Here is a 19041-nt window from a genome sequence, read left to right as displayed (position 1 = left end):
CCACAGAGCACTATGACCTCGGTTTTACATCTCATCCGAAAGACAGCGCCCTTTTACAACACAGCGTCTCCGTCACTATGCTGGGACATTGGGACCCGCACAGACCTCAGGGTGAGCGCCCCCCCGCCGGCACCATTAACACCGCTTCCAGCTGGAAGCTTTGTTTTTCCCTGTAGCTTACCCTCATCCGGGTACTGACCTGGCTCACACCTGCTTAGCTTCAGTGGGTTTTCAGTTGCGAGTTGCAAGGGGATGCAAGTGATGGAGCCGCTCGCTGCAAAAGCCACTGCATTGGCCGGGAATCAAACCCAAGCCTCCCGCGTGGCAGGCAAGAATTCTACCACTGAAACACCAATGCTCAGTGTCTGGGCCTTCAAAAAAGACGCTTTTTTGGTGCTCTGTGCAAAAAGCGTCGACATATGCTTCCAGCTGCAAAATGCCATTCGCGGATGCTGAAGAATTTATTTCAAGGCAGCGGGTACAAGCGATTGGGCGTTTTAAAACCACCAGGAACAACAAAGAGGCGCGCTTCTTTGCTTGCGCCGGAACACACCAACTGGAGGCGGACAACGTAGTCGGCAGGATTCGAACCTGCGCGGGGAGACCCCAATGGATTTCTAGTCCATCGCCTTAACCACTCGGCCACGACTACAGCAAGCCCCACAGCCGCTGCGTTCTTGCTACAATCTTACCTGGATCGCGAGGCGCCGGCGGAAGCCTATTTCAAAGTCGTTCTCCGTTTCAAAAAAACATTTCCAAAATACAAGCCTTGCAGACAGACACGCCTCAGAGGACTTAAGGGTGGCTTCATGTCGGAATGATAAAGTCTCCCCGTCCGGACATGAAAATGCCACTTTGTTACACACAAAAAAAGAATCAACAACAGAGAAATGCCCACAAGCATTTGAAAAGCCGCACCACGTCGCACTTGAAATAGCTCTTACATTAGTGGTAGACGCAGGAATCGCCTTTTTATTTACGCTCTTACCAACGCGATGGAAAGCAAAACAAAGCAAAGCAGAGCAAAACAAAACGAACAAACGAAAACCCTCACGTCCCGCACTTGCATATAACGCCGTTACGTGCCCAAGCGGTATTGTACGTCATCCTAGCACTGCACGCCGGTGCGTATGGTATATGGGAACGAGCACACGCCACGAATCGTCTCGAATCACTCCCTACAGCTGTAAGGTGCCTTGAAGCGTGCACCCCCAACATTCTTCTTTGCTCATCTGTGAAAGGTAAACTCTTGAGCAAACTCTGAACCAGCTCTAAGGAAACTAATCCGATTAGATGTTACTTTGACTCATCATTTAAGGGATCCTTGTTAATTGGAGAAATCAATGATTTCGAATGAATTCTGTATGCGTTAAAAGACAGCTATACACAGAAAACATGCAGGACACTGCTCATGATGTTTCCCGAGCCGAAACACAGTGCGTTTTTCCAAGCCATCTGACCAAGCCTGCCCACTGAAAACTGCAGGAGATCGTGTAAAGACGTTCAAGTTTGTAACTACTGCACGCACAGGAAGCAGAATAAATTCCTCTATTCAAACTGTCAAAGGTTTGCTTTGCGAACGCTGCAGGACATCGCACAATCTCTTTTGAACAGGGACAAACGATTTCTTATGGGGCGCAGTAAGTACAGACGTTTAAAAAGCTCCACTCATGCCAATGATGCAGCATGAAGAAGCGCAACCTAAAGTTTGCATTCCTAGCACTGTTGCAACCTAGCACTGTTGCATTCCCCGCATCAGTAGCTAAGAGAATATAATTTACGACTCTTGTTAATGCAGTTTCAGAAACCAGACTGAAATTTCTCAAGTATATTATTTGAATCCATTTGATGTTGGGCAACAACTATTCTTTCAAGACTTTTAGATTGAAATGGGACCTTTGAGACAGGCCTGTAGTTGTTAAGAACTTGTGGATCCAAATTTGACTTCTTAAGGAGCGGTCTAAGAACCACTACCTTAAATTGATCATGTACGACGCCTGACGCAAGCGATGCATTCATCATCATTCATTCATTCATTCATCAGCTTTCATTCCTAGGAGTGAAAAATAACCATTTTTGAAGACATTTTAGTTTCTAAAACACTACAATAAAGTTAAAAACATCAGTTTTATATTACTTTTAGTATTTTTAGTGAAATTAGTCATTTATTGCACTATTTTTAATATAATCTCTAATTAAAAGTGAATAGAATTAAGTTTGGAGCAACAAGGAACACAAAAAAAAAGATTTTAAGGAAAAAAATGATGTCTTCTGTGCCAGGTGCCTGCAAGGGGAGAAAGCTAGAATCCTACCCAGGCTCCTGGAGCTCTGTCCTGGCTAAAGGAGGGTGAATCCATCCCCTTCAAAGCTCCATGAAAAAATGATCATTTAAAATTTGAAAAAAAAAACATCATATAACAACAGTTTTCATTCATAGGAGTGAAAAACAACCATTTTTGAAGACATATTAGTTTCTAAAACACTACAATAAAGTTGAAAACATCCGTTTTATATTACATTAATTTTTGTGAAATTAGTCATTTATTGCACTATTTTTAATAAAATCTCTAATTAAAAGTGATTAAAATTAAGTTTGGAACAACAAGGAACACAAAAAAAAAGATTTTAAGGAAAAAAATATTGTCTTCTGTGCCAGGTGCCTGCAAGGGGAGAAAGCTAGAATCCTACCCAGGCTCCTGGAGCTCTGTCCTAGCTAAAGGAGGGTGAATCCATCCCATTCAAAGCTCCATGAAAAAATGATATTTTTAAATTTGAAAAAAAAAAAAAACATTATAGAACAACATCTCTTGGTCCACAGAGTGCAAAAATCCAACTTTGAAGAAAATCCATTGACTGATCCCCGAATCCTGAAGTTTCTTCGCATGATATTGGGCTTGCAACCACTTTCTGGAAAATGATGAAAAATGCCAAAAATGAAAAAAAAGTTATCAATTCTAGAGCCTAAGAGGAAAATAAGACAAATGTATATCTCCAAATAATTTTATGTGCTTCAGAAGAGCCCAGGAAAGTTTTTTGCATACATGAAACCACGCCCGTTTGCACGTAAGCAGACATGGTTGCACACACGACTGCATGAAAGCACGCGTGCATGCAAAATCATCCTGTTAAGCATTTGAAAAGCCGCACCACGGCGCACTTGAAATAGCTCTTACATTAGTGGTAGATGCAGGAATCGCCTTTTTATTTACGCTCTTACCAACGCGATGGAAAGCAAAACAAAGCAAAGCAGAGCAAAACAAAACGAACAAACGCAAAACCCTCACGTCCCGCACTTGCATATAACGCCGTTACGTGCCCAAGCGGTATTGTACGTCATCCTAGCACTGCACCCCGGGGCGTACGGTATATGGGAATGAGCACACGCCACGAATCGTCTGAAATCACTCCCTACAGCTGTAAGGCGCCTTGAAGCGTGCACCCCCAACATTCTTCTTTGCGCATCTGTGAAAGGTAAACTCTTGAGCAAACTCTGAACCAGCTCTAAGGAAACTAATCCGATTAGACGTTACTTTGACTCATCCTTTAACAGTTTTCAGTCTCTGTCTTTAAACACCTTGCTCAGTCACATTCAAGCCACAAGTACTCTTCTCGGATGTTGCACAAACAAATCCTAATGTCTTGAAAGCATTGCAGCATGTTTGTGTCCCACTTCCCGTGGCTGCAGGACGACTGACACGAACGGACAAACACAATCTGTGGCGTTTAGCGTGACATAGTCTTGCAGGCATCGTGCTGTCTTACTGCAATACTATACCACTTGAGGAAACAGTCCATCTGGCCATGAAACTCATTTGAACGTCTAGCTACAGCAACTAACAATAACATGATTTATTCAGGATGTGTGGAATCAGCACGTCCCGGAGACAGCTTCTGAAATCGTGAGCATTCTCTGGTGGTGTCCTGGAGGGCTCCCCCGGGCATGTGTTGGTGGTATAGTGGTGAGCATAGCTACCTTCCAAGCAGTTGACCCGGATTTGATTCCTGGCCAACGCAGTGGCAAGTGTTTTCAAATGCTGTCACAAGCCTTGGATTGTGACTAGCAAAGCGAAGCCTTTTGAAAGAGCTAAAGCACTGCAAAACGGAATTGAAGGAGAATCTTACAGGGGATTCTGAGCGGTGTCTAAATAAATAAATTCACAGCGTCCGCGGATGGCATTTTGCAGCTGGAAGTAGATGTCGACGCTTTTTGCACACAGCACCAAAAAAGCGTCTTTTTTGAAGGTACAGGCATTGAGCATTGGTGGTTCATTGTTAGAACTCTCGCCTGCCACGCAGGAGGCTTGGTTTCGATTCCTGGCCAGTGGCTTTTGCAGCGAACGGCTCCATCACTTGCATCCCAACTTTTGCAACTCGCAACTGAAAACCCACTGAAGCTAAGCAGGTGTGAGCCAGGTCAGAATCCGGATGAGGGTGAGCTACAGGGAAAAACAAAGCTTCCAGCTGGAAGCGGTGTTAATGGTGCCGGCGGGGGGGCGCTCACCCTGAGGTCTGTGCGGGTCCCAATGCCCCAGTATAGTGACGGAGATGCTGTGTTGTAAAAGGGCGCTGTCTTTTTGGATAAAACCGAGGTCACAGCGCTCTGTGGTCATTCAAAATGACCACCAAAACCTTTGACAAAAGCTCTTGGTAATTGATGGTCTTCAATAATGCTTCTCCTTTAGGTACATTTTAAATCAGCTGAAAAATGCTGTGAAATGGGGGGGCACTTCAGGCCAGTGTAGGATTTGGGTTACAAGAACCATGAAACTGCACGAGAAAGCCCGTACACTGATTACACGGCTTTCTATTCAAAGGAGGACAAAAGAAATTCCCTGAGTTTGATTTTTTGCAGCACAGAGAGGAGCACTGTCATGAGGCCGGTTAGCTCAGTTGGTTAGAGCGTGGTGCTAATAACGCCAAGGTCGCGGGTTTGAGCCCTGTACGGGCCAGGTCTAGGTCCAGGTCCCTGTTTATGAAACAGGCAAATGACTGTCTCAGGGGCCCATTCCTCATTCTCAAGACACATGTATGCAGTATGTACACCGTGCATTGAGCAATAGGGACTGAATACACCACAGGTAAGGTTAGAAGTCATTCTGAGGTGCCACATGTGAGGGATACAGCTAGGCATCCGAAATGTAGGGTTTGAGGCCCTTCAGGAGTACTGCATCCTTTGAGACAGACCTGTGCATGTTAAACAAATGATCATTTCTTTCGGCATTAGGGACTAAATATACTAAACATATGATGCTAAAATGTTATTTTCACATATATTAATGTAATAAATGATTGCTTATGCTTTATAAACAAATCTAATTAAAATAAAAGCTTAAGTTTTGTATTTATCTTGTACCATAGAACATGATTTTCTTTGTATTTCAAGCCCACAAAGTGTCCAAATGACGCACTACATGATATAAGGAAGATTATCACATGCATATCGGTATTATCTTTCTTATGAAAATGCATTCCTTTCATTACCTTTTACTTTTTAAAATGAACTCAAATTGAGTATAATGTAATAATTTAAGTAGAATAGATTCTAATAATATAATGATCCAGTGTTTTGCACTACTTCACTGCTTCACTGCTCTATGCCATCTGGAAATAAATCCTCAGACTGCTTACTGCCCTGGGCATGTACCAATAAATTAAAGGAGCACATCTGTTTATCACTGCGTTGAAGCAGGAGACACACAGTCTCTGCAAACACATCCTAGATACAGTGTTCCAGCACCTTTGACCTCATCCAGAACGTATCATTTCTTGAAAGGGATTGCTGTCCGAATGCACATCTGAATCCCAAACAGAACCTCTAGTAAAATACGATCATTTGTGAAACAGGCAAATGACTGTCTCAGGGGCCCATTCCTCATTGTCAGACACATGTATGGAATGCTTTCACTGTGCATTGAGCAATAGGGATTAAAAACACCGCAGGTAAGGTTAGATGTCATGTTCTATGATCATTTCTTTCAGCATTAGGGACTAAATATACTAAACGTATGATGCTAAAATGTTATTTTCACATATATTAATGTAATAAATGATTGCTTATGCTTTATAAACAAATCTAATTAAAATAAAAGCTTAAGTTTTGTATTTATCTTGTACCATAGAACATGATTTGCTTTGTATTTCAAGCCCACAAAGTGTCCAAATGTTCTATGATCATTTCTTTCAGCATTAGGGACTAAATATACCAAACGTATGATGCTAAAATCCTGAAAAAAGGATGTGCTCCATCTCGTCAGTAGATTGGATTCCAAAACTGATTTGGGTCAATATACATTACCTTTGAAATTAAAGTACAGTCTACTGTAGGGAACCATCAACTTAGAAAGCATTGGCCTTCCCTGGGGGTCAGGTAGGTGCAAAAGATAAACTTTTATCCTATCTTTACCTTAAGATAAGTGGCCAAGCAGTATTTTTCCAAGTTTCACCTAGCACATCATGTTGCCATAGTAGACAAAGTTCTATAAAATGTTAAATAACTTTTAAAAAAAGCATCTTGGTCTTACAGTACTGTACAAGGTGAATTAAACTGTCCCTGGTAATAAAAAGTAATTAGAAGCATCTCAGAAACTTTATCTCTAGAAACATTAGCTGTTTTATATCATGTAATTTAGTGTGATGTTGTCAGAATTCAAGGACATTATCACACACAGAAATTGGTTCAGTTAAATCTAAAAAACACAGCTAAACATGGGTTTAAATGTAACAGAAGTCTTACCTCTTGTCAAAAGATTTAATTCAAGAAGCGATGTAATAAATGATTGCTTATGCTTTATAAAGAAATCTAATTAAAATAAAAGCTTAAGTTTTGTATTTATCTTGTACCATAGAACATGATTTTCTTTGTATTTGAAGCCCACAAAGTGTCCAAATGATGCACTACATGATATAAGGAAGATTATCACATGCATATCGGTATTATCTTTCTTATGAAAATGCATTCCTTTCATTACCTTTTACTTTTTAAAATGAACTCAAATTGTGTATAATGTAATAATTTAAGTAGAATAGATTCAGGTAGGAAATATAGAGTCATGATGTTTATGGCTGACATCATTTCACATGGGTGAATTTTAAGCTAAGAAATAAAAACATTTACAATGAAGATACCATTGCTTAATTTTAAATGCCTTTAAAAAATAAATACCTCCTGAGAATAATTTGCCACTCCCAGATCCTTGGTAAGGTACTGTTTGAATCCAATCAGGAGAGGAGCATCCAGGGAGTGCTTTCTATAGAGTCCAGCTTGGGCCACTCTCTTCCGGCCTGCTGATACTTTTTAACTACTCAGGGCCTGTAAGGATATAAAACACCGGTTTAAACATTTTATACCTATAAGACAAATTAGAATTTTAGTAAAAAATAGATACATCTGAAAAATAAAAAGTCTTACTGCTGATAGAGTTCTTCAGAGCTCACATCTTCCCCTTCCTTATCCGCTTCTGTTTCAGTTTCTAGAGCAGCCTCTGGCATCTCTTCCTCCTGGACAGCGGCCTCTTGCTCAGGGCCGCTGGAATGCAGGTATATTCTTTTCAACATGCTTTTACATAATATGTTGTAACAATGATTTCAAAAAGAAACTACAGAAGCCTTACAGATTAAAAATATCTCACCTTGCCAATGTGTCTTCAGGCTCCCCATGTACAAAAAGGCCCAAGGACTCTAGCAGTCTTACAACCACTATCCTGTTTGCCTCACCAGACACGATCTCTATTCTGTGGTAATCCACGATGACCCCGTTTTTCAGGTGATTCATCATGTCCTCCCTCGCCTGTTGAGAGGCCATCCTGATCTCTTCTGCCGTGGCGTGCTTCATACACGACCTCTTCAAGTGAGCGGGTTTCCTCTGAAAATAAATAATACCATCTGTGTATAGAAACAAGCTAAGACTGATTTCTTAAATTATCCTTAATTTTCTCTCTCATAGTTTGAGCATAATGATTTTATTGCATTTATAAAAGAATTGCTCATTGCTCCTAAATAAATAATGGTTTCATAAAAAAGTGAACACTTACTTGGTCTCAGTCACAGACTTTCCAATAGAAGCCATTGTGGAGTTCAGCAACTGCAGGTCCTAGAAGTGGGGAAGGAATTTTAAAAGAGAAATTGAATTACAATACAGAAGGAATGGCTGAGGGATCACTGAAATATATATATACAAATTCCAAAGACTGAGTCCATATAGAAACAACTACCTTTCATTTTCAGTATAAGAAAAAAAAACATTATCTTCCAAAGCATCATAAAATTGTCCCTTCTTCCAGACTCTACTTCTCTCTTGTAGTAGTATAGCAGACCTTTCCAGGTGAGCAGATCACAGAGTCCGAAATGAGCTTCCTCCATCAAGCAAAGTACCTGAACATGACTCTGTCTTCATAAAAGCGCCCCTGTAATAAAGAAATTAAATCCGAAATCAAGAGGGCAGTTGCCTACTGAAATACAAGAAGTCATCAATTTTAACCTAGCAACACATTAAAGGCTGAATCTATACAAGTACGATTCTAGAAATGCTCACCAGATGACGTTTTAAGAAGGAACTGCGCCTCAGGTTCCGCCGAGATCTTAACTCGGATGGCAGGATTCAGAGTCCGGAGTGCGGACTGATGGCGCACGGAGGGTCCATATACTGTGGATCCCTCAGTGATCTTCCGCGTATTCAAACCGCCAGCGTGTGACTCCCCTGTCCCCGTGACCTCATTGCTCTGCTCTCTCCTCTGTGCAGCTGAGCCCGACTCACGGTAAAATGGAAAAAAATATGCCCTCGACGTGAGATTTATTCTGGAGCGAGCCAGTGTTGCGCATAGCTGCCTTCAAAGCAGTTAACCCAGGTTCGATTCCCGGCCAACGCAGTTGCGAATGTTTTCAAATGCTGTCATGAGCCTTGGATTGTGACTAGCAAAGCGAAGCCTTTTGAAAGAGCTAAAGCACTGCAAAACGGAATTGAAGGAGAATCTTACAGGGGATTCTGAGCAGTGTCTGCATACATGCAGTCAGATAAAGGTGCTGAAAGCTTGAGCTACTCTCAATGTCATGCTGCCCTTCCCCGGAGTAAATCTGTTACATTGAAAAAATGCTTCTGGCAGGTTCAAAAAGGGACCCTTGTTAATTGGAGAAATCAATGATTTCGAATGAATTCTGTATGCGTTAAAAGACAGCTATACACAGAAAACATGCAGGACACTGCTCATGATGTTTCCCGAGCCGAAACACAGTGCGTTTTTCCAAGCCATTTGACAAAGCCCACCCACTGAAAACTGCAGCAGATCGTGTAAAGACGTTCAACTTTGTAACTACTGCACGCACAGGAAGCAGAATAAATTCCTCTTTTCAAACTGTCAAAGGTTTGCTTTGCGAACGCTGCAGGACATCGCACAATCTCTTTTGAATGGGGACAAACGATTTATTATGGGGCGCAGTAAGTACAGACGTTTAAAAAGCTCCACTCATGCCGACGATGCAGCATGAAGAAGCGCAACCTAACGTTTGACAGACAAAAGCCGGGCGCCGCTACGAGCAATATGAAATCAAACTGACAGCACACGGCGTTTCGCGCTGACTCAAAAGTGATCTCGACAGACGCTGTTCTCTGCATAACGCTGAAAGAGCTAAAGAGCGTTTCTGTTGAGACGTAACAAGCTTGTTTCTTTCTACCATGATGTTACCATGACAAAATCTGTCTTTAAACACCTTGCTCAGTCTCTGACGAGACTGTCAAAAATTGCTTTCGCCGATTGTATTGCAAACCGGCGGAAGCGGGGTATTGGGAAAAGTTTTCAACTAGCAATAATCGCGCCTCGGCTAAACCTCACAGGCTACGATACTGCCACTGCGCAAAGCTGACGGTTGCCAGGCAACCGCGGGGATCCTATGGAAATCGTTATCGATCGTCTCATGGCATGTCGTTGCTATAACGCTTCATATTTGTCTTCTTCTTCTTCTTCTAGCTTGAGGTTTTGAAGAATTTCATGACAGACAAGGGCTCCGTTGGGAACAAAGGGCGTTGTGAGAAAACCGTTGCTTATTTTCAGCAGCAGAAATACAACCCTTTAAATAAAAGATGACAGAACAATGACGAAGGTCATGCCGGGAGGAACTCATGCACTACAGAGGAAAGGGGGCGGGCACGTACAGTTCACATTCAAGCCACAAGTACTCTTCTTGGATGTTGCACAAACAAATCCTAACGTCTTGAAAGCATTGCAGCATGTTTGTGTCCCACTTCCCGTGGCTGCGGGACGACTGACACGAACGGACAAACACAATCTGTGGCGTTTAGCGTGACATAGTCTTGCAGGCATCGTGCTGTCTCACTGCAATATTATACCACTGGAGGAAACAGTCCATCTGGCCATGAAACTCATTTGAACGTCTAGCTACAGCAACTAACAATATCATGATTTATTCAGGATGTGTGGAATCAGCACGTCCCGGAGACAGCTTCCGAAATCGTGAGCATTCTCTGGTGGTAGGGGCGTTCAAGATGCCGCTCAGGTGGGAGGTAAAGTTTAGTGGTTGGGGAGTTTTTTTGAGTTTTTCATGACCTGAATGTTAATTTTTGCTTTTTTTGACTACAGAAAAATAAGGACTTAACACTAGTTGTTTAAACTTCAGTTATAATTGAAAGAAAAAAAAACGATTTTTTTTTAGGTTTAAAAAGTCCGATATGAGTAACACTGGGAAAAGAAAAGAGAGTGCTGGGTCTTCGAAGGAGAACTCTAAGATACCTCAATCGTATATGTATAGCACTACAAAAAAATCGATGGCAACTAAAGGGAAAAGTGAAGCAGCTGCAGGGGCAGCAAGAGGGCGGAGGTGCCGCGCGCCCGGCCGACGTGTTGGACCGGTGTGCTTTACGTGCTGAAATAAACACGCGACAGCCCCGAAATGTTTCCAGAGTGCTGTGCACTGAAGACTTGCCTGGTGCTCCTCCGTGCAGATTGTTTGTCCTCCTCCAGTGCGGGACGAGCCAACACAAGGGAGCGCATTCGCCAACATCCAGGCACGCAATGCGATTTGGAAAGCAGCTCCTTTCCAAAGAGTTGCACACGAACGATCCTTCAGTCCCGCTCGGGGGGCACGGAACCCCCGCCACACACAGCTTCAAGTAGCGAGTCAGGCGCCGGGACTTTCGCTTACGGCCACACCACCCTGAACACGCCTGATCTCGTCTGATCTCGGAAGCTAAGCAGCGTCGGGCCTGGTTAGTACTTGGATGGAAGACTGCCTGGGAATACCAGGTGCTGTAAGCTTTTGCTCTCCCGGCCAGCAGGGGTCGCCGTTGGTGCCGTAGGCTTTGGGAGGAAAACCTGCAGGATGGAAAGGTGATCTATAGCCTCATCTCTAGAGATGTTTTGTTGCTGTGGCATGTGTGTGACCCATATTCAAAAAAAAAAAACCCGTCTGTAAAACGAATATCGAAGCTGCCTCTAAATCTGCAAATGAAGATGAGTCGATAAACCACTCGTTTTTCGTATAACTAGACATATATTCATTTGTTACCGATTTCATTCATTGAGCACGAATACAATAGAGGTACAGCCATTCACTGTTTGACATGTCTGCACTGGTACAGAACCGAGCAATCAGAAAACGGGTGAAACTGTCTTTAGACTCAGCATACAGTACCGAGGCCCCCCATGACCAAATAAAGGCTAACCTCGATAATCAGCCTAAAGAACGCAGACTACAGCAAAACGACTGACTTTGAAAAGGGAATGAACGTCCGGAAGGAGTAGTGGAACTAGCTTGAGATGCTTCTCCGGACCCCTAACTAAAAGCCAGCGAGAACCAGCAGCGGCGTCCACTCCTGTCGAACCGGGATCCTTCCGCAGCCACGCAGCTCGTGGTGTCCTAACCCTCCCGTATCTGATTTTGGACCAAGCACATCAGGGGAGAGCGCGAACGCAGTCCCCCACTACCAGAAATTATGCAGTCGAGATTCCCACATTTGGGGAATTCGCAGGGGTCAGCACAGCCGGAGTGCAATGGCCGAGCCTCGCCCTGGGTGAACCTCCTTCTTGATCAAGGTATCTCCCCTGCCAGGTAAGTATGAGTTAAACAGGCCCCTGCAAGCGGCCCGCACCCACAGCACAAATCGCGCAGCCTAGGCCACCTCCTCGCCCTGCACGCCACCGCCTCCTGCTGGGCCCACTCTTTCACACACTCACACGCCACACTAACACTCAAAAGTGTGGGCAAAACGAGAAAACGAGCGCGCCGTTTCCTACACATCTGCAGTCGCCGTTGCGCATTCGCAGCATGTCCCGGGATGCAATTCGGCCTCATTGCGACGTGCGCCTGCCACACACCGAACAAACCATTTCAGCAATTTCCAAAAAACGGGCCTGCTTGCCTGCCCACAAGGCTCCGTCTCTTACCTGCTCTCCAGAGCCTGCTGCCTTCTGTGCTTTTCTCTCGGCACCGCTGCAGTGCACACAACTCCTGCAGCGGGAGGGGGGGAGAAAGTTCCCGCGCTCTGCCGCAGGGAAGGCTCGCTCCGTGCGCACACGTCCTTTCGATGCCAGTCCAACAAGTGCTCCGCATTAGCTGCGTCGGGGCTCCAATGGCCACAATGCCGGGGAATGGCACCTGTAAAGTGTTAATTGGGGCACAGGAACAGCCCGTCTCGTCTCGGGGGGGCCGGCTTCAGAGACAATACAGCAAACACAGCGGGGCGGGGGAAGAAGACGACACCACACATGCGGGTACATTCAGCTCCGGCGGGAACGAGACATTTGTCGGTCTTTTCAAGTGCCGAGAGCCGAGCAATCCTTCACTTGTATTGTTTCTCCCCGGTGACTAGATCTGGCCCTGCGACTCTCGACTGGGCTCACCCCCGGGGCAGCCCAGCAGGTGTGAGCCTGGCCGGCACCCGGATGGGAGATTCCACCCCGGAAAAGCTCCGGTTGCTGCTGCTCCTGCAAGAGGTGTGACTGGGACCAGTAGGGAGCGCTCACCCTGCGGGCTGTGTGGCTCTCTTACGCCCCAGCCTCCTGATGGCGACACTCTGCTGCACAAACAGGCGCCGTCCTTCGGGGGAGGCGTCAAACCGAGGTCCCGACCCTCCTTGGCCATTAGGAAACCCCAGGGCTCAATGAATGAAATCGGTAACAAATGAATAAATGTCTAGTTATACGAAAAACGAGTGGTTTATCGACTCATCTTCATTTGCAGATTTAGAGGCAGCTTCGATATTCGTTTTACAGACGGGTTTTTTTTTTTTGAATATGGGTCACACACATGCCACAGCAACAAAACATCTCTAGAGATGAGGCTATAGATCACCTTTCCATCCTGCAGGTTTTCCTCCCAAAGCCTACGGCACCAACGGCGACCCCTGCTGGCCGGGAGAGCAAAAGCTTACAGCACCTGGTATTCCCAGGCGGTCTCCCATCCAAGTACTAACCAGGCCCAACCCTGCTTAGCTTCCGAGATCAGACAAGATCGGGCGTGTCCAGGGTGGTGTGGCCGTAAGCGAGAGCCCTGGCGCATGACTCGCTACTTGAAGCTGTGTGTGGCGGGGGTTCCATGCCCCCCGAGCGGGACTGAAGGATCGTTCGTGTGCAACTCTTTGGAAAGGAGCTGCTTTCCAAATCGCATTGCGTGCCTGGATGTTGGCGAATGCGCTCCCTTGTGTTGGCTCGTCCCGCACTGGAGGAGGACAAACAATCTGCACGGAGGAGCACCAGGCAAGTCTTCAGTGCACAGCACTCTGGAAACATTTCGGGGCTGTCGCGTGTTTATTTCAGCACGTAAAGCGCACCGGTCCAACACGTCGGCCGGGCGCGCGGCGCCTCCGCCCTCTTGCTGCCCCTGCAGCTGCTTCACTTTTCCCTTTAGTTGCCATCGATTTTTTTGTAGTGCTATACATATACGATTGAGGTATCTTAGAGTTCTCCTTCGAAGACCCAGCACTCTCTTTTCTTTTCCCAGTGTTACTCATATCGGACTTTTTAAACATAAAAGGGTTAACCCTAAAAAAATCGTTTTTTTTTTCTTTCAATTATAACTGAAGTTTAAACAACTAGTGTTAAGTCCTTATTTTTCTGTAGTCAAAAAAAGCAAAAATTAACATTCAGGTCATGAAAAACTCAAAAAAACTCCCCAACAACTAAACTTTACCTCCCACCTGAGCGCCATCTTGAACGCCCCTACCACCAGAGAATGCTCACGATTTCGGAAGCTGTCTCCGGGACGTGCTGATTCCACACATCCTGAATAAATCATGATATTGTTAGTTGCTGTAGCTAGACGTTCAAATGAGTTTCATGGCCAGATGGACTGTTTCCTCCAGCGGTATAGTATTGCAGTGAGACAGCACGATGCCTGCAAGACTATGTCACGCTAAACGCCACAGATTGTTTGTCCGTTCTTGTCAGTCGTCCCGCAGCCACGGGAAGTGGGACACAAACATGCTGCAATGCTTTCAAGACGTTAGGATTTGTTTGTGCAACATCCAAGAAGAGTACTTGTGGCTTGAATGTGAACTGTACGTGCCCGCCCCCTTTCCTCTATAGTGCATGAGTTCCTCCCGGCATGACCTTCGTCATTGTTCTGTCATCTTTTATGTAAAGGGTTGTATTTCTGCTGCTGAAAATAAGCAACGGTTTTCTCACAACGCCCTTTGTTCCCAACGGAGCCCTTGTCTGTCATGAAATTCTTCAAAACCTCAAGCTAGAAGAAGAAGAAGACGACAAATATGAAGCGTTATAGCAACGACATGCCATGAGACGATCGATAACGATTTCCATAGAATCCCCGCGGTTGCTTGGCAACCGTCAGCTTTGCGCAGTGGCAGTATCGTAGCCTGTGAGGTTTAGCCGAGGCGCGATTATTGCTAGTTGAAAACTTTTCCCAATACCCCGCTTCCGCCGGTTTGCAATACAATCGGCGAAAGCAATTTTTGACAGTCTCGTCAGAGACTGAGCAAGGTGTTTAAAGACAGATTTGGTCATGGTGATATCATGGTAGAAAGAAACGAGCTTGTTACGTGTCAACAGAAACGCTCTTTAGCTCTTTCAGCTTTATGCAGAGAACAGCGTCTGTCGAGATTACTTTTGTGTCAGCGCGAAACGCCGTGTGCTGTCAGTATGATTTCATATTGCTCGTAGCGGCGCCTGGCTTTTGTCTGTCAAACGTTAGGTTGCGCTTCTTCATGCTGCATCGTCGGCATGAGTGGAGCATTTTAAACGTCTGTACTTACTGCGCCCCATAAGAAATCGTTTGTCCCTGTTCAAAAGAGATTGTGCGATGTCCTGCAGCGTTCGCAAAGCAAACCTTTGACAGTTTGAAAAGAGGAATTTATTCTGCTTCCTGTGCGTGCAGTAGTTACAAAGTTGAACGTCTTTACACGATCTGCTGCAGTTTTCAGTGGGTGGGCTTTGTCAAATGGCTTGGAAAAACGCACTCTGTTTCGGCTCGGGAAACATCATGAGCAGTGTCCTGCATGTTTTCTGTGTATAGCTGTCTTTTAACGCGTACAGAATTCATTCGAAATCATTGATTTCTCCAATTAACAAGGGTCCCTTTTTGAACCTGCCAGAAGCATTCTTTCAATGTAACAGATTTACTCCGGGGAAGGGCAGCATGACATTGAGAGTAGCTCAAGCTTTCAGCACCTTTATCTGACTGCATGTATGCAGACACTGCTCAGAATCCCCTGTAAGATTCTCCTTCAATTCCGTTTTGCAGTGCTTTAGCTCTTTCAAAAGGCTTCGCTTTGCTAGTCACAATCCAAGGCTCATGACAGCATTTGAAAACATTTGCAACTGCATTGGCCGGGAATCGAACCTGGGTCAACTGCTTTGAAGGCAGCTATGCGCAACACTGGCTCGCTCCAGAGTAAATTTCACGTCGAGGGCATATTTTTTTCCATTTTACCGTGAGTCGGGCTCAGCTGCACAGAGGAGAGAGCAGAGCAATGAGGTCACGGGGAAGAAGGGACAATTTTATGATGCTTTGGAAGATAATGTTTTTTTTTTCTTATACTGAAAATGAAAGGTAGTTGTTTCTATATGGACTCAGTCTTTGGAATTTGTATATATATATTTCAGTGATCCCTCAGCCATTCCTTCTGTATTGTAATTCAATTTCTCTTTTAAAATTCCTTCCCCACTTCTAGGACCTGCAGTTGCTGAACTCCACAATGGCTTCTATTGGAAAGTCTGTGACTGAGACCAAGTAAGTGCTCACTTTTTTATGAAACCATTATTTATTTTGGAGCAATGAGCAATTCTTATATAAATGCAATAAAATCATTATGCTCAAACTATGAGAGAGAAAATTAAGGATAATTTAAGAAATCAGTCTTAGCTTGTTTCTATACACAGATGGTATTATTTATTTTCAAAGGAAACCCGCGAGGATTCCCCTGGTGTGCAAGATGTGCCTGAATACTCTTGATCAGCTTCCTGCTCACTTGAAGAGGGCGTGTATGAAGCACGCCACGGCAGAAGAGATCAGGATGGCCTCTCAACAGGCGAGGGAGGACATGATGAATCACCTGAAGAATGGGGTCATCGTGGATTACCACAGAATAGAGATCGTGTCTGGTGAGGCAAACAGGATAGTGGTTGTAAGACTGCTAGAGTCCTTGGGCCTTTTTGTACATGGGAAGCCTGAAGACACATTGGCAAGGTGAGATATTTTTAATCTGTAAGGCTTCTGTAGTTTCTTTTTGAAATCATTGTTACAACATATTATGTAAAAGCATGTTGAAAAGAATATACCTGCATTCCAGCGGCCCTGAGCAAGAGGCCGCAGTCCAGGAGGAAGAGATGCCAGAGGCTGCTCTAGAAACTGAAACAGAAGCGGATAAGGAAGGGGAAGATGTGAGCTCTGAAGAACTCTATCAGCAGTAAGACTTTTTATTTTTCAGATGTATCTATTTTTTACTAAAATTCTAATTTGTCTTATAGGTATAAAATGTTTAAACCGGTGTTTTATATCCTTACAGGCCCTGAGTAGTTAAAAAGTATCAGCAGGCCGGAAGAGAGTGGCCCAAGCTGGACTCTATAGAAAGCACTCCCTGGATGCTCCTCTCCTGATTGGATTCAAACAGTACCTTACCAAGGATCTGGGAGTGGCAAATTATTCTCAGGAGGTATTTATTTTTTAAAGGCATTTAAAATTAAGCAATGGTATCTTCATTGTAAATGTTTTTATTTCTTAGCTTAAAATTCACCCATGTGAAATGATGTCAGCCATAAACATCATGACTCTATATTTCCTACCTGAATCTATTCTACTTAAATTATTACATTATACACAATTTGAGTTCATTTTAAAAAGTAAAAGGTAATGAAAGGAATGCATTTTCATAAGAAAGATAATACCGATATGCATGTGATAATCTTCCTTATATCATGTAGTGCATCATTTGGACACTTTGTGGGCTTCAAATACAAAGAAAATCATGTTCTATGGTACAAGATAAATACAAAACTTAAGCTTTTATTTTAATTAGACTTGTTTATAAAGCATAAGCAATCATTTATTACATCGCTTCTTGAATTAAATCTTTTGACAAGAGGTAAGACTTCTATTTTACATTTAAACCCATGTTTAGCTGCGTTTTTTAGATTTAACTGAACCAATTTCTGTGTGTGATAATGTCCTTGAATTCTGACAACATCACACTAAATTACATGATATAAAACAGCTAATGTTTCTAGAGATAAAGTTTCTGGGATGCTTCTAATTACTTTTTATTACCAGGGACAGTTTAATTCACCTTGTACAGTACTGAAAGACCAAGATGCTTTTTTTAAAGTTATTTAACATTTTATAGAACTTTTTCTACTATGGCAACATGATGAGCTTGGTGAAACTTGGAAAAATACTGCTTGGCCACTTATCTTAAGATAAAGATAGGATAAAGGTTTATCTTTTGCACCTACCTGACCCCCAGGGAAGGCCAATGCTTTCTAAGTTGATGGTTCCCTACAGTAGACTGTACCTTATCTTCAAAGGTAATGTATATTGACCCAAATCAGTTTTGGAATCCAATCTACTGCCGAGATGGAGCACATCCTTTTTTCAGGATTTTAGCATCATACGTTTGGTATATTTAGTCCCTAATGCTGAAAGAAATGATCATAGAACATGACATCTAACCTTACCTGTGGTGTCTTTAATCCCTATTGCTCAATGCATGGTGTACGTACTGCATACATGTGTCTTGAGAATGAGGAATGGGCCCCTGAGACAGTAATTTGCCTGTTTCACAAATGATCGTATTTTACTAGAGATTCTGTTTGGGATTCAGATGTGCATTCGGACAGCAATCCCTTTCAAGAAATGATACGTTCTGGATGAGGTCAAAGGTGCTGGAACACTGTATTTAGGATGTGTTTGCAGAGACTATGTGTCTCCTGCTTCAACGCAGTGATAAATAGATGTGCTCCTGTAATTCATTGGTACATGCCCAGGGCAGTAAGCAGTCTGAGGATTTATTTCCAGACGGCATAGAGCAGTGAAGTAGTGTAGTAGAGCAACACACTGGATCATTTTATTATTAGAATCTATTCTACTTAAATTATTACATTATACACAACTTGAGTTCATTTTAAAAAGTAAAAGATAATGAAAGGAATGCATTTTCATAAGAAAGATAATACTGATATGCATGTGATAATCTTCTTTATATCATGTAGTGCGTCATTTGGACACTTTGTGGGCTTGAAATACAAAGAAAATCATGTTCTATGGTACAAGATAAATACAAAACTTTAGCTTTTATTTTAATTAGATTTGTTTATAAAGCATAAGCAATCATTTATTACATTAATATATGTGAAAATAACATTTTAGCATCATATTATTACATACAGGTCTCTAGCTTCAACACAGTGATATATATATGCTCAGTGATTTATTGGTACATGCCCAGGTCAATAATCAGAATGAGGATTTATTTCCAGACGGGCTACAGGTAGTGTTGTGAAATACTTCAACACACTGGATCGCAGATTTAGACCCCCTGCACTCTTACTACTTAAAAACCAAAGAAATGAAGATATGTAGCAA

General features: G+C 43.4%; 1 long non-coding RNA gene and 6 other non-coding genes across 7 annotated transcripts; 2 read left to right on the top strand and 5 right to left on the bottom strand.

The window, feature by feature from the left end:
- Positions 1–570: 570 nt before the first annotated feature.
- Positions 571–652, bottom strand: trnas-aga (transfer RNA serine (anticodon AGA)). Its single transcript has one exon. It is a non-coding gene; the product is annotated as a tRNA-Ser (tRNA).
- A 6755-nt stretch (positions 653–7407) lies between these two features.
- On the bottom strand, positions 7408–8370 carry LOC148633230 (uncharacterized). Its single transcript, XR_015934019.1, has 4 exons — positions 8211–8370; positions 8031–8089; positions 7629–7861; positions 7408–7525 (listed from the first exon to the last, which is right to left on the bottom strand). It is a non-coding gene; the product is annotated as an uncharacterized LOC148633230 (long non-coding RNA).
- Positions 8371–9711: 1341 nt separating this feature from the next.
- LOC148633229 (U4 spliceosomal RNA) lies at positions 9712–9853 on the bottom strand. The gene has a single exon (XR_015934031.1). It is a non-coding gene; the product is annotated as a U4 spliceosomal RNA (small nuclear RNA).
- A 1292-nt stretch (positions 9854–11145) lies between these two features.
- LOC148633228 (5S ribosomal RNA) lies at positions 11146–11264 on the top strand. The gene has a single exon (XR_015934061.1). It is a non-coding gene; the product is annotated as a 5S ribosomal RNA (ribosomal RNA).
- Positions 11265–11901: 637 nt separating this feature from the next.
- On the bottom strand, positions 11902–12065 carry LOC148633227 (U1 spliceosomal RNA). Its single transcript, XR_015934059.1, has one exon. It is a non-coding gene; the product is annotated as a U1 spliceosomal RNA (small nuclear RNA).
- A 1306-nt stretch (positions 12066–13371) lies between these two features.
- Positions 13372–13490, bottom strand: LOC148633226 (5S ribosomal RNA). Its single transcript, XR_015934055.1, has one exon. It is a non-coding gene; the product is annotated as a 5S ribosomal RNA (ribosomal RNA).
- A 1304-nt stretch (positions 13491–14794) lies between these two features.
- On the top strand, positions 14795–14936 carry LOC148633225 (U4 spliceosomal RNA). The gene has a single exon (XR_015934030.1). It is a non-coding gene; the product is annotated as a U4 spliceosomal RNA (small nuclear RNA).
- The last annotated feature ends 4105 nt before the right edge of the window (positions 14937–19041 follow it).

Source organism: Lepisosteus platostomus, unplaced genomic scaffold (genome assembly GCF_059453375.1).
Source record: "Lepisosteus platostomus isolate fLepPlt1 unplaced genomic scaffold, fLepPlt1.hap1 Scaffold_48_H1, whole genome shotgun sequence".
NCBI lineage: Eukaryota > Metazoa > Chordata > Actinopteri > Semionotiformes > Lepisosteidae > Lepisosteus > Lepisosteus platostomus.
The sequence above is the reverse complement of the archived record's forward strand: the minus strand, read 5'-3'. Positions and strand labels throughout refer to the sequence as shown.